The sequence below is a fragment of the Budorcas taxicolor genome, chromosome 5 (genome assembly GCF_023091745.1).
Source record: "Budorcas taxicolor isolate Tak-1 chromosome 5, Takin1.1, whole genome shotgun sequence".
In the NCBI taxonomy this organism is placed as follows: Eukaryota; Metazoa; Chordata; class Mammalia; order Artiodactyla; family Bovidae; genus Budorcas; species Budorcas taxicolor.
Window position 1 is genome coordinate 41,109,011 of NC_068914.1, and position 14,026 is coordinate 41,123,036.

The 14,026-nt window shown below is 38.5% G+C and overlaps 1 pseudogene; it reads right to left on the minus strand.

Annotated features, from left to right (window-relative positions):
• Positions 1 to 8,549: 8,549 nt before the first annotated feature.
• LOC128048984 (transcription factor Spi-C-like) lies at positions 8,550 to 9,297 on the minus strand (annotated as a pseudogene).
• Between the last annotated feature and the right edge of the window lie 4,729 nt (positions 9,298 to 14,026).

The window sequence follows — 14,026 nt, forward strand, 5'->3', positions numbered from 1 at the left end:
AACTCCTTCTGCCTTTCAAAATCTTATTCAAATTAAACTTTATCCGTAGAGTCTTGTCTCCACCTTAGACATGAGGCTTATTATTTCATTCAACAAGACAAATGAGTTGAGTCTTTAGTGGGTGTGAAGAACTGTACTTAGTGCTAGAGATTTACTGTACCTGGGAAAAGGTCTTAACAGGTAATAAATTCTTAAATAATTATTAACTTGATGTCAATTAGACTGACAACTTGATTTCAAATAACTTGATGTCCAGTTAATGGTCCTATTTAATCTTGTCCTTACCAATGAATGTCTAGAAGCCTATTAAAAATTTGTGAAGGGATTGAAACTTCCCAAATTTAAGAATATTATGATAGAGACTTCCCTGGTGGTCCAGTGGCTAAAACTCTTTGCTCCCAATGCAGGGGGGTCCCAGTTGGATCCCTGGTCAGGGAACTAGACCCCACATGCCACAGCTAAGAGCATGCATGCTGTGACTAAGACCTGGTGAAACCATATAGATAAATAAATATTCTTAAAAGAATATTATGATATATCTGCCTTGTTTTGACAATTCAAGGAAGATTATTTATAATTTCTACAGAAATAAGTGCTATTTGCTTTTCTGTCAAAGTGAACAATGCATTCTTCCAGGTAAAAAAGTCTGTCCTTGTCCTCACAGTGGCCAGTGTGAAGTCCTTCAAGCATGAGATTTTAGCCCTTGCTCTAACTTGTTCCACTATTAAATACTGCCTTGTGTGTTGTGAGTCCTGCATTCTACAAGATGCATTAAAAATGAGTTTGCTTTATTTCTTTTTGGAGTTTACTTTCTTGCTTAGAAAACAAATGTACTGTAAAACTTTGAAAGTGTTACTGTACATGTATAGAGGGGATCTGTACATTTCATTCACACTGCAACTCACATGAACAGAAAAAAAAATGTTCATTTTTCTGGTCTTCCTCATAAGCACCTATGGTTTGAGTAGCATGAAATAAACGTAAAATTTTTGCCTCATATGCTAAACTTCGCTGCAGTGATTTATATCTTCGTAAATCTTCACGTCTTTAACAACCACCAGTCTCAGACTTCCTCTCTACCCCTCCCTTACATCTCTCCAAGAAAGGAAAGGGTGTGGCTTGCTGGGCCTTGTGGTCATAAGGGAAAAGCTTCCTCAGAAATGTGCTCTCTCCTGTGGCCTCTGCGGTGAAGACAGTGTCCTCCTGTCACACGGCCCCTGCAGCAGCCTGGGCTGACACGCAGCCAGAGGGGTGTGCAGGTGAGGCTCTCAGCTGGGCGAGGCCAGCGGAGCTCCTGTGTAACCTCCTCAGTGATAAAGATGATGCTTTCTGCACTCTTTTTTTAAAAATATTAATTCATTTTTGAAATTTATTTAACACCAAAAATATTTTGTATTGGAGTATAGCCAGTTAACAATGATGTATGATTCAGGTGAACAGTGAAAGGATTCAGCCATATATATACATGTATTCATTCTCCCCTAGACACCCACATCCAGGCTGGTGCAATACTTTGAGCAGAGTTCCATATGCTAGACAATAGGTTTTTGTTGGTTATGCACTGTAAATATAGCAGTGTGTACATCATCTTCCCAAAGTCTTCAACTGTCCCTTCCTTGTTTGTCTTCCTTTATGTTTTCTGGCCCAGGTGGTCCTTCACTCAGTTATGGCGATTTTCTGAATATTAAGCCCTTCGCTCCTCCTGGCTCAGATATGTGCCAGATACTTTATTAAGAGCTTGCAGGAACTCATGGGCCAGCCCAAGCCATGGAAGAACTGAAAACAGCTCAGGAAAGGAAAAGTTCCCACACCTGTCAGAATAGTAAGCATTAAAAAGACCACAGTACTGGTGAGGATTTGGGGGAAAAGAGAACTCTCCTACACTGTTAGTGGGGATGTTAGTGGATGCAGCCACCATGGAAAAGAGTACAGTAAGTTACTAACAATATTAAAAATAGAACTACCATATGGTCCAGCAGTTCTGCTTCTAAGTATTTACTGAAGGAAATGAAACCCCCAACTGAAATGATATTGGCACTTCCATGTTCATAGCAGCCTTACTCACAATAGCCCAAACACGGAAACAACAAAGGTATCCACCAAAGGATGAATGGATAAAGAAAATGTTAAGTAGATATGTGTGTGTGTGTGTGTATTATACATGCCATGGAATATTAGTCAGCCATAAAAAATTAGGAAATCCTGCCATTTCTATATTTGAGAGTCACAACATACATTGTCACAACATAGGTTGACTCTGAAGGTATTGACTCTGAGAGATATCAAGGGAACATTTCATGCAAAGATGGGCACAGTTAAGGACAGAAATGGTATGGACTTCACAGAAGCAGAAGGTATTAAGAGGTGGCAAGAATACACAGAAGAACTAACAGAAAAGATCTTGAGACAGATAATCATGATGATGTGATCACTCACTTAGAGCCAGACTTCCTGGATCGCAAAGTCAAATGGGCCTTAGGAAGCATCTCTATGAATGAAGCTAGTGGAGGTGAAAATGAAGATCATGGCATCTGGTCCCATCACTTCATGGCAAATAGATGGGGAAACAGTGAAAACAGTGTCAGACTTTATTTCTGAGGGCTCCAAAATCACTGCAGATGGTGACTGCAGCCATGAAATTAAAAGACACTTACTCCTTGGAAGGAAAGTTATGACCAACCTAGATAGCATATTGAAAAGCAGAGATATTACTTTGCCAACAAAGATCTGTCTAGTCAAGGCTATAGTTTTTCCAGTGGTCATGTATGGATGTGAGAGTTGGACTGTGAAGAAAGCTGAGTGCCGAAGAATTGATGCTTCTGAACTGTGGTGTTGGAGAAGACTCTTGAGAGCCCCTTGGACTGCAAGGAGATCCAACCAGTCCATTCTGAAGGAGATCAACCCTGGGATTTCTTTGAAGAGAATGATGCTAAAGCTGAAACTCCAGTACTTTGGCCACCTCATGCGAAGAGTTGACTCATTGGAAAAGACTCTGAGCTGGGAGGGATTGAGGGCAGGAGGAGAAGGGGACGACAAGGATGAGATGGCTGGATGGCATCACTGACTTGATGGACGTGAGTCTGAGTGAACTCCGGGAGATGGTGATGGACAGGGAGGCCTGGCATGCTGTCATTCATGGGATCGCGAAGAGTCGGACACGACTGAGCGATTGAACTGAACTGAGTGGAGGTGATGGAATACCAGTTGAGCTATTTCAAATTCTAAAAGATGATGCTGTGAAAGTGTTGTACTCAATATGCCAGCAAATTTGGAAAACTCAGCAGTGGCCACAGGACAGGAAATGATCAGTTTTCAAAATCCCAAAAAAAGGCAATGCCAAAGAATGTTCAAACTACTGCACAATTGCACTTATCTCACATGCTAGCAAAGTAATGCTCAAAATTCTCCAAGCCAAGCTTCAGCAATACTTGAACTATGAAATTCCACATGTTAAAGCTGGATTTAGGAAAGGCAGAGGAACCAGAGATCAAATTGACAACATTTGTTGGATCATCGAAAAAGCAACAGAGATCCAGAAAAACATCTACATATGCTTTATTGACTATGCCACAGCCTTTGACTGTGTGGATCACAACAAACTGTGGAAAATTCTGAGAGAGATGGGAATACCAGACCACTTTGCCTGCCTCCTGAGAAATCTGTATGAAGGTCAGGAAACAACAGCTAGATCTGGACATGGAACAACAGACTGGTTCCAAATAGGAAAAGGAGTACATCAAGGCTGTATATTGCCTCCCTGCTTATTTAACTTATATATAGATTATATCATGTGAAATACCAGGCTGGATAAAGCACAAGTTGGAATCAAGATTGCTGGGAGAAATATCAATAACCTCAGATATTCAGATGCTGCTGCTGCTGCGAAGTCACTTCAGTCATGTCTGACTCTGGGTGACCCCATAGATGGCAGCCCACCAGGCTCCTCCATCCCTGGGATTCTCCAGGCAAGAATACTGGAGTGGGTTGCCATTTCCTTCTCCTATATTCAGATGACACTACCCTTATAGCAGAAAATGAAGAAGAGCCTCTTGATGAAAGTGAAAGAAGAGAGTGAAAAAACTGGCTTAAAACTCAATATTCAGAAAACTAAAATCATGGCATCCAGTCCCATCACTTCCTGGCAAATAGATGGGGAAATAATGGAAACAGTAACAGACTTTATTTTGGGGGGCTCCAAAATCACTGCAGATGGTGACTGAAACCATCAGTTCAGTTCAGTTCAGTCGCTCAGTCATGAGCGACTTTTGCTTTCTTTTATGGATGCTTACTCCTTGGAAGAAAAGTTATGACCAACCTAGATAGTATAGTCAAAAGCAGAGACATTACTTTGCCGACTAAGGTCCGTCTAGTCAAGGCTATGGTTTTTCCAGTGATCAGGTATGGATGTGAGAGTTGGACTGTGAAGAAAGCTGAGTGCCGAAGAATTGATGCTTTTGAACTGTTGTGTTGAAGAAGACTCTTGAGAGTCCCTTGGACTGCAAGGAGATCCAACCAGTCAATCCTAAAGGAAATCAGTCCTGAATATTCATTGGAAGGACTGATGCTGAAGTTGAAACTCAAATACTTTGGCCACCTGATGTGAAGAACTGACTCACTAGAAAAGACCCTGATGCTGGGAAAGATTGAAGGTGGGAGGAGAAGGGGATGACAGAGGATGAGATGGTTGGATGGCATCACTGACTCGACGGACATGAGTTTGAGTGAGTTCTGGGAGTTGGTGATGGACAGGGAAGCCTGGCATGCTGCAGTCCATGGGGTCACAAAGAGTCAGATACAACTGAGCGACTGAACTGAACTGAGGGTGTTATACTAAGTGAAATATGTCAGAAAGAAAAAGACAAATGCTGATGATCTTAGTTATATGTGATGTCTTAAGGACAAAAACAAGCTCATAGATAGAACAGATTAGTCATTTCCAGAGGTGGGGTTTGGGCTATGGGCAAATGGGTAAAGTGGATCTAAAGATACAAATGTCCATTTATAAAACAGATAAGTTCTTGGGATTTAATGTAAAGTACAGTGACTATAGTTAGTAATACTGTATAGTGCACTTGAAAGTTGCTGAAAGAGTGGATCTTGGGACTTCTCATAACAAAGGAAAAAAGTTTGTAACTCTGTGTGCTGATAGACGTTGACTAGATTTGTTGTGGTCCTCATTTCACAGTACACACATATTACAAATCATTGTGTTGTACACCTGGAACTAACATAATGTTATATGTCAATTATCACTCAACTTAAAAAAAGGATTAAATTCAGTCCAGTCGCTCAGTCGTGTCTGACTCTTTGCGACCCCATGAATCGCAGCATGCCAGGCCTCCCTGTCTATCACCAACTCGCAGAGTTCACTCAGACTCACGTCCATCGAGTCAGTGATGCCATCCAGCCATCTCATCCTCGGTCGTCCCCTTCTCCATGCCCCCAATCCCTCCTAGCATCAGAGTCTTTTCAATGAGTCAACTCTTCACATGAGGTGGCCAAAATACTGGAGCTTCAGCTTTAGCATCATTCCTTCCAAAGAAATCCCAGGGCTGATCTCTTGATTGTTAAGCTGACCTTGACTTTAGCCCATTCAATTTTGTACTTCCTCCTTGAGTACATTGTATATTCTCATCCCTAAACTGCTTTTAAAATTCCAGTTGAGGACTTTTTACAAATGAATACTTTGATTCAAAAGTTGTTGGAGCCATTCCCAACCAACAGTTCCATTTTGCAATTTCTTAACTTAGTTGTGTAACAGCTAAGTTGTATAATTATTTAAATATTTAGCTTGCATATTGTTCTATTTCATAAGAATGTGAGAAAATGAAAAGATGAAAATGCAGATTCTAGAGCTAAACTGAGGCTCACACTCTTAATACAACTTGAGAAAAATGTGGAAATCAGGAACACAGTTGGTCATAATTTTATAAATGTTCCACGGATCTCTTTCAAAAGCAAAAATTAGGTCCAAAAATGATAGAGATGAAATTTGTCTCTTAGAAAGTAAAATGATTTTACTTTCTTATAGCTATAACTTGTACACTTTAAGGCAAATTTTACATGTGGCTTATGTATTAGTTTTCCAGAGTTGTTATACCAAAGAACCGCAAACACAAAACAGAAACATTTATTTTCTTACTGCTTTGGAGGCCAGAGTCCAAAATCAAGGTGTCAGCAGGGCCATACTCCCTCTGAAGGCTCAAGGGAACAAGGGAAGACTCCTTCCTTGCCTCTTTCCTTGCTTCGGGTGCCTGCCCGTAATCCTTGGTTCCTTGCCTTGAAGCTGTATCATGCCCATCTGTTTCCATAATTATCTGGCCTTTATCCCAGTGTGTCTTCACGTCATCTTCTGCTGCCCAGGTGTCTCTGTGGTAAAAAAATCCGGCTGCAGTACAGGAGATGTGGGTTTGATCCCTGGGTCAGGAAATTCCCTGAAGAAGGAATGGCAACCCACTCCACTATTCTTGCCTGGAAAATCCCATGGAGAGGGGAGCCTGGCAGGCTGCAGTCCATGGGGTTGCAAAGAGTCGAACATGACTTAGCAACTGAGCACAGCACACACACAGACACACACACACACACACATTTTGGAATTACGGCCCACCCTAATCCAAAATGATTTCATTTTAACTAATTACATGTACAAAGACCATGCTTCTAAGTAAGGTCACATTTTGAGGTTCTAAGTGGGGAATAAAAGAAAATTCTAGAATAAAATAATGCATGAAGTAATTCTGTTTAGTTATAAGAGGCTTATTTCATCTAACATTTAAATGTCTTCACATGCTTCCCAATATGTTATTTGGTTTCTAAAATTGCATATAATTGCATGTATTTTCTTCCCATCACACTAAACAAATAAAAATTCGTAAACAACAATAGATAGGCAATACTTAACTACTCAATAATTGAAAAGCTTAATGGGAAGAAAATTATTAGTTTGAGACCCTCACATTTCTTAATATAGTCCTAGGAAGAACCAATGGGCCATGGAGCCTGAACATATGGAAGCAGGAAAAGAGAAAAAAAGACACAGAAGGTGAGAGATAATTTGCCTTGATTGCATAGGTCTGTAAAACTGTTGATGACGGGAAGCATCCCAACCTAGGCTGCTACTTCATGTTGTCTTCTTCTTTTTTTTTTAATCTTTATTTATTTTATAGAAATATAGTCGATTTACATTAGTTTCAGATGTACTACATAGGGATTCAATATTTTTCTAGGTTATACTTTATTCAAAGATATTAAAATGTTGGCTACCTTCCCTGTGCTGTACATTACCTTCTTCTATCTTTTCTGTTTGATATTTAGTAGTCTGTACCTCTTAATCCTCTATGCCTATCTTGCTCCCCTCCCCCGAGCCCTCCCCCTACTGTTCTCTATATCTTAGAACTAGTTTGTTCTCTATATCTTTAAGTCTGCTTTTATTTCATTATTTTCATTTGTTTCAATTTTTAGATTCTACATATAAATGATAACATATAGTATTTGTCTTTCTCTGTCTGACTTATTGCAGTAAGCTTAATATCCTCTAGGTTCATCCATGTTGCAAATGGCAAGATTTCACTTTTTTGGCCAAGTAATATTCTGTGTGTGTGTGTGCGTTTGTGTGTGTGTGTGTGTGTGTGTGTGTGTATACCACATCTTCTTTTTTTTTTTTTTTTTTTTTTAGAGTCCTTGCAGCAATAAAATATTTATTTGATTTTTTTTTCTCTTTTTATTTTTATTTTTATTTTTTTTATTTTTTATTTTTATTTTTTTTAATTTTAAAATCTTTAATTCTTACATGTGTTCCCAAACATGAACCCCCCTCCCACCTCCCTCCCCATAACACATCTTCTTTATTCACTTGTTGGCTAGAAGGTTGCTTCCATATCTTGGCTATTGTAAATAATGTCACTATGGGAGTTCCCTGGTAGTCTAGTGGTTAGGATTTGGCATTGTCACTGCAAAGGCCTGGTTGGGAAACTGATATCTGACAAGCCACACAGTCCAGCCAAAAAAAAAAAAAATTTTGTATCTTTTTGAATTAGTGTTTTCATTTTCTTTGGATATATATCCAGGAGTGGAATTGCTGGATCATATACTAGTTTTAGTTTTAGCCACTGAGATTTTTAAAGCCCTGAATATAATTTAGCAGGAACACCATCACAGGCAATCAGTTTTTGTTCTGTTGCTAAAGCTATTGGACATATGCTAAAGTGATTCTTTTTTTTTTTTTTTTTTGGTCTGAGTGTATGACAAGAAAATAAGGTTTAACCAATATGCAAATCAAATGGTCTCCACTGGTATTATTAATCTAGAAAGAAATAATTGCATAGTTACTAATAAGAGGAAGGACATTTAGTCTATACTTTCAAATGGGATAATCATTCTAAAGAGCTGGCAAAATTTCTCCCCAAGTTAGTATAGATTATATGCTATGTCATAAAAGATAGCAATCATGAAGTGGGTTTTTTTTTTTTTTCAGTATTTGCTTTTAGAGAAAAATCCTAAAACTTGTAGGGACTTCTGATGTCAGAAAATTATGAAATGTAAGAGTATATTTAGCAATCAGGGTGACTCAGCTCATGGTAATTGGCATATGTATAATTATAATTTGCATTCCAGTTATTTAAACTGAGATATCCTTGATCAGGTTGAACATACTGTGAATAGAAGATCTCTTTTTCCAAGAAGTAAGGTGCAGACAGTCTTTGGAGAATGGCCTCACTGAACTGGTAAGTTAGCTTTCTCCGGATTTTGATGATTTCCCCAGTTCTTCCATAATTCCTCAGTGCTCTGGCCATTTTCTGGTAAGTCATGGTCTTCCGGTTGCCTTTTCTTTTTCCCCAGAGTTGGGCAAGTTTTTCTTTGTTTTTTTGATACAAACTGAAAGATTCCTTTGGTTTGATCTATTCACTGAATACAAGATGCCATCTCTGGATTACACAGGGATTCATGAAGGTATTCAAACAGCTGGAGCTTCTTCCTGCCTTTTCCTCCCTTTCGCTGGAGAATAACAGGTTGTACCAGCTGGTTTTCGGGGATGTTCTCCAGAGATTGATGAATATTTCCTTCAAAATAGAGGTCCGCAGCACTGTTTATGACTGTTCTCCAATTATAGATGGGTTCCTCTGCAGGCTGCACACCATAGCTGTTGGAATTTCCTCTGATATGAGAACGGTGGTTGATAAAAGCCAGGTAATTTTTGTAATCTGAGGAGTACTGAAAGTCTCCAGTTGAATGCTGCCTCAGTACTTCAAAGGCATCTTCAAATGCTTGACCCAGCTTGTCTTGTTCAGCACAAGCCATGCTTCATTAAAAAATTGACAATTCTGTCCATCAGAGGCCAATCCAACGTTTACAAGTGCTCCAGGTGGAAACAACTTTCCCCTCTGAAGCACAGGTCTGCAACACTCTTGTCTTCTTAATAAAGTAGTATATGACCTACACTTTCAGCGTTGACATTTACTTTCATTATTTTCAAGTGTCTGATACACCTACTCTGTTAAGACACTGGCAAGGTCTTACCTTCCTTTTAAATATGGAAACTCTATGGCAGGTCTTCTTCATTACATTAGGGTCATGGACCTCTTTGATAATAGATAATTTGATAATTAATGCATATCATGGAGTTTTCCCCAAGAAACGAATGAAAATACACTTACATTGTGTGTGCTGTTGTAGGTTATTTATGAACTATCTGAAACCCACTCATGGGTTGCAGGTTAAATTCCGTGCTCTGTTATTTTTTTATTCCTTGGAAATTCAATCCTGACAGATTTTTGCAAATGTAACGTTATGCAACAAAATGCAACATTTTTGCAGATGTAATGTATTTGTCCACCAACCATCCTTCTCCTTCTTCTGGTATATTTATGTAACACTTTATAGTTTAAAAACATGCTTATAAAGTTAATACAATCTATAATGTGCTTTGTAAGCATTATCATGAATATTTTTACTCAGGGAAGCTTTAATACAATGTATTTATTAAGTACCTACTTTTTGCCAACTCAGAACGTGTTACTGAATTTTAAGTAGAATATGGTTCTCACATTCTTTTGATGTTCAGTTCAGTCGCTCAGTCATGTCTGACTCTTTATGACCCCATAGACTGCAGCAAGCCAGGCTTCCCTGTCCATCACTGCCTCCTGGAACTTACTCAAACCCACGTTCACTGACTTGGTGATGCCATCCAACCATCTCATCCTCTGTTGTCCCCTTCTCCTCCTGCCTTCAATCTTTCCCAGCATCAGGGTCTTTTCTAGTGAGTTAGTTCTTCACATCAGGTGGCCAAAGTACTGGAGTTTCAACTTCAGCATCAGTCCTTCCAATGAATATGCAGGACTGAGTTCCTTTAGGATTTTTTAGACTGGTTGGATCTCCTAGCAGTCCAAGAGACTCTCAAGAGTCTTCTTCAACACCACAGTTCAAAAGCATCAATTCTTCGGTGCTCAGCTTTCTTTATAGTCCAACTCTCACATTCATACATGACTACAGGAAAAACCATAACTTTGACTAGACAGAACTTTGTTGGCAAAGTAATGTCTCTGCTTTTTAATATGCTGTCTAGATTGGTCAGAGCTTTTCTTCCAAGGAGCAGGCGTCTTTTCATTTCATGGCTTCAGTCACCATCTGCAGTGCTTTTGGAGCTCCCCAAAATAAAATCTCTTACTGTTTCCATTGTTGCCCTGTCTATCTGCCATGAGTGATGGGACCAGATGCCATGATCTTTTAATGTTTTCTGAATGTCAAGTTTTAAGTCAACTTTTTCACTCTCCTCTTTCACTAAGAGGCTCTTTAGTTCTTCTTCACTTGCTGCCATTAGGGGGGTGTCATCTACATATCTGAGGTTATTGATATTTCTTTCAGAAATCTTGATTCCAACTTGCATTTCATCCAGTCCGGCATTTCTCATGATGTACCCTGTATGTAAGTTAAATAAGCAGGGTGACAATATACAGCCTTGATATATTCCTTTTCCTATTTGGAACCAGTCTGTTGTTCCATGTCCAGTTCTAACTGTTGCTTCTTCACCTGCATGCAGATGTCTCAGGAGGCAGGTAAGGGTCTGGTATTCCTATCTCTTTAAGAATTTTCTATAGTTTGTGTGATCCACACAGTCAAAGACTTTGGCATAGCTAGATGTTTTTTCTGAAACTCTTGTGCTTTTTTGATGATCCAACAGATGTTGGCAGTTTGATCTCTGGTTCCTCTGCCTTTTCTAAATCCAGCTTGAACATCTGGAAGTTTACGGTTCACGTACTATTGAAGCCTTTCTTGGAGAATTTTGAGCATTACTTTACTAGCGTGTGAGATGAGTGCAATTGTGTGGTAGTTTGAGCATTCTTTGGCATTGCCTTTCTTTGGGATTGGAATGAAAACTGATATTTTCCAGTCCTGTGGCCACTGCTGAGTTTTCCAAATTTGCTGGCATATTGAGTACAGCACTTTCACAGCATCATCTTTCAGGATTTGAAATAGCTCAACTGGAATTCCATCACCTCCACTTCTACTAGCTTTGTTCATAGTGATGCTTCCTAAGGCTCACTTGATTTCACAGTCCAGCATGTCTGGCTCTAGGTGAGTGATCACACCATCGTGATTATCTGGGTCATGAAGATCTTTTTTGTACAGTTATTCTGTGTATTCTTGCCACCTCTTCTTAATATCTTCTGCTTCTGTTAGGTCCATACCATTTCTGTCCTTTATCATGCCCATCTTTGCATGAAATTTTCCCTTGATGTTGTTAATTGTCTTGAAGAGATCTCTAGTCTTTCCCATTCTATTGCTTTCCTCTATTTCTTTGCATTGCTCACTGAGGATGGCTTTCTTATCTCTCCTTGCTATTCTTTGGAACTCTGCATTCAAATGGGTGTATCTTCCCTTTTTTCCTTTGCCTTTCACTTCTCTTCTTTCCACAGCTATTTGTAAGGCCTCCTCAGACAACCAGTTTGCCTCTTTGCATTTCTTTTTCTTGGAGATGGTCTTGATTCCTGTCTCCTGTACAATGTCATGAACCTCCACCCATAGTTCTTCCAACACTCTATCAGATCTAATCCCTTAAGTCTATTTGTCACTTCCACTGTATGATGTACAACAATACAAAAATAGAAACTTAAAGTGTTTTTATGGTTATTCACAGAAACATCCTTTATAAGAGGGGAAAAACTGGAAAAAATGTCTTTGTCTATTGTAACAGATGAATGATTAAATCATCCAATGAGATTATTGTAAACATTAAAAGTTACAATTATTGAGAGCTAATAATTACATGAGAAAGTGGTTAATAAAAAAAGTGTTTCATTTCATAAACAACAACAACAACAACAGACTACAGATTTCCTCTTTCCGTCAGGATGTACAGAGTCGAAAGGGACCATCTTTATAGCCTATAGATAGCCATAGAGAGTGCTGCATTTGCACTCACTCACCACTCTTCTGATAAGTCTCCCGCAGAATTCTGGAGAGCAATGTGTCCATGACTGGGGCAGAATCAAAGAGCTGAGACACATCCTCTCATGTGTGTCGGGGGCCTCTCCTAAGTCCAAGACAGCTGCCCTCAGGATAAGAAGGGTAGATAAGGAGAACTGACACAAGCCTAACTTAAATACAATTGGATTTCATTTCCAAATGCTGGGGAAGCAGAAAAAAAATGAGAGAAACTGTTCAAACAATGAGTTTTCACAGAATAGAAGGCAACTGTCCTCCACAGACTGATAAAAGTACAGCAGGACAGACAGAGATCTCCTGAATTACAAAAAGCTGGGACCAGTACTGGAGAACAAAGAAAACTCCTCAATAAACCCCAAAATTGGCAACCAAGCTATAAAGCTGAAAGAGATCACCAATAGTTTAAAGTACTGTTTGCTCAGCTGTAAAGTTTGAAGAGATATCTGAAAACTTGCCATTGCTCAGATCTTTCACCCTGGACAGAATGCATGCAAAGATAGAGAAATTTAGCAGAGCATAAAATCTATTACAAAAGAACTCCATAGAAAAGTTAGAAATAACATAAAAAGTTCAGAGAAGAATAGTTGACTAGATAAGATTAATAGTAAAGCAGATATAGCAGGGGAAAAAGAATTAATGAACTTAAAGATAATATAAGACAATAGAAAGAATCCAGACTGGAAAAGATGTGAAGAGAGCCAAAAAAAAACACAAAAAACCGAGTGTCCAAAATCTGTGGAATAATACCCAGTGGCTTAATATATAGCTAACTGAAGTCTCAGAAGGAAAGGAGAGAAAGAATGAAGAAGAAATACATGGAAAGATAATGACTAAGAATGTCCTAAAATTTGATGAAATAAATCAATTCATAAATCCAAGCAGTTAAACCTCAAAGAAAAAAATCTAGGCACATCGTAATCAAATGTTGAAAGCAAGGATAAATGGCAGAGAGAAAATCAGAGAAAAAAAGGCACAATAAATACACAAAACAACAGCAAATAGATGAGAATAAAAGTTGAAATGCTAAAGAAATATACTTAACCCAGAATTCTATATCTGGTAAAAATGTCCTTCAAAATCAAGGCAAAATAAATACATTTTCAGACTGACAACAGCAGAGAGAATTTAGCTTCAGAAAACTGTAGTACAAGTTCTTCAGGCTAAAGGGAAACTCAATATATGCAGGAAGGAATGGTGAATACTAGAAAGGGAAAATACGTGGTTTTTTTAAAAAAAATTTTTTTAGGTAGCTTCACATTTTAAATATAATTTTTTTCTTTAAAAACTTTATGTTTTAAAACAAAAGGTGGTAATGCATTCTAGAATTTATGGTATATGTAGAAGGGAAATATAAGATAATAAGAACACAAAGAGTGGAAGTGGGTAAATTAAGATGTACAATCATAAAGTTCTATACTCTTTATACAGTTAAATATTATTTGAAGATACACTGAAGTAACTGAAAACTACATTAAAGTATTTAAGCAACTTCTAAAAATAACACAAAATTGGCTATAATACTAAAGAGTGAATAGGTGAGGCAAAATAAAATACTAAAAATAATACATGATCACCCCCAAAAAAA